This window comes from Pteropus medius, unplaced genomic scaffold, assembly GCF_902729225.1.
Source record: "Pteropus medius unplaced genomic scaffold, Ma_sr-lr_union100, whole genome shotgun sequence".
NCBI lineage: Eukaryota > Metazoa > Chordata > Mammalia > Chiroptera > Pteropodidae > Pteropus > Pteropus medius.
In genome coordinates this window covers 37148411-37150320 of record NW_024349800.1, presented here as the reverse complement: position 1 = coordinate 37150320, position 1910 = coordinate 37148411, and the positions used below count along the sequence as shown (strand labels likewise).

General features: G+C 37.7%; 1 pseudogene; it reads right to left on the bottom strand.

Annotated features, from left to right (window-relative positions):
* Nucleotides 1–252: 252 nt before the first annotated feature.
* On the bottom strand, nt 253–372 carry LOC120622376 (uncharacterized; annotated as a pseudogene).
* Nucleotides 373–1910: the final 1538 nt, after the last annotated feature.

Below are 1910 nucleotides of genomic sequence, written 5' to 3'. Positions count from 1 at the left end.
CTTGGCCCGATCACATGTATACCACTTCTATTTGATGATGGACTGCTGCTGTGCACACCCACCTTTAGGGCTTGGTGGGTCAGATAACACCCAGTTCATGATGGGCAGCTCAGGTCACATAGTAACTTTGTGGCTCATGGTTGAGCGTTTAGTCTCTTCTAAGGCCCAGTGGCAGAGCAAGAGCTATTTCTTTCTTTCTTTTTTTAAATTAATTTATTTAAAAATAAAAATTCTTTTATTTATGTTTTTAAATGCCTGCAGCACCTGGTATTCCTAGGTGGTCTCCCATCCAAGTACTAACCAGGCCTGACCCTGCTTAGCTTCACGAGATCAGACGGGATCCGGCACCGTCAGGGTGGCATGGCTGTAGACCAAAGAGCTATTTCTTAAAAGGAGAATAGTTATCTGCGGAGAATGGCAGGGCTTTGTTCCAAAATCCTAAGGGCCTGCACCATGATTCACATATATGGATACTGCCCACTGACCTCCCTGACCACTGAGATTGTGCCTTGGCTCCTGCTATTCTGGACTTTAATCCTTTCTCTGAAGTTTTATCTTCACTCCATTTCTTCTTATTTAATATTATTTGCCTTAGGGGTGACTGTTTTAACCTACTCCCTTAAATAATAAGTAAATTACAGTGAGAGTTATATAGTTTACCACCTAAGCAGGGGAGAGACCTTTTATATTTATAGGAATATGAAAATTTCACCACTTTATGTTTATTAAGAAGCTCAAACTACAAGTCAATAATTAAAAGAAATATTTAGACTTTTGACATTGAATGTTTTTGTTAACATTATTTTATGTGAGAGCTGAAAAGTGTTTTATATGCACATGATTTTGTTCTTAAGCTCCTGAAATATATCTGGACAAAAGATCAGACTGAAAGAAAAGCTCTGGATTCTCAAAAGTACGACCAATATAACATTTTCTAAAATGCCCTTTAAAGTACTCATCCTTGTATTCAACTAGCATCTAATTAGTATCTTTATTCCATGCACTCTTATAGGTTTTAGAATGTATCTTTATTGAATACAAATTATATTCCAAGGCTGTTTGTTTTCCTTCTGTCTTGTAGGTTGTATCTTTGTGGTTGTTCAAAAGCTTAATATGGTTCCAGTTAAAATGTAATTATAATAATTAATTTATGTTATTTTCAATAAGGGCTTCTTCAAATGTATCATTCGTGATCCATCGTTTTTTACTTAAATGTCAATTAAAAAAAATGGCTTCCAATGAAATAGACAGAATCAGCTATTGTGATAACAAATAAAATGTTTTTCCAATGTTTAAAAAAAGAATAATAAGTAAATGATAAAGTGAGTTTTGATCTTCATCTACATCTCTGAATTGACACCAGGGTCTAGTATCTCAGAGTCAACAGAAATCTTGAGTTTTTTCCCATTTTCTCCTGTTAAACCCTTTGGGGACCACCACCACCTTCTGAAGAAAGCTCTGTCTCCCAACTCATTTGCTGGGAGCCCTAACTGATAAGTTTTGAGCCCATGAGAAAGCAAAGCTCTAGTTCTCAGCTCTGCCCATTTCCAGAAGCTTCCCATGTATGGAAGTGGCTGTCAGAAAAGGCCTATTTCAGGCCTTTTAGTGATTTACTAGATCAGCCTTTCTGATTTTGAGGTACTTTAAGTCTCTGTAGCAGCATGTAGATCTCCATGATGGCTGCCATCTCTCTTCATCCTCCTCCCAACCCCAGGGGAACAGTCTTTACTCTGGACTGGTTTGGTATCTGCTATTTTCCCCAAACTCAACAAGTCACCTCAACAATAGAGTGTTTAGGAAAAAGCCTCTACTAACTCTGGGACCTCAAAAAAGTCATATATAACAACATTCTGAGCCTCTTGTCTTCATCTCTCAAACGGGGATAAGAATTCCTCTCCTGCCTACCCTAT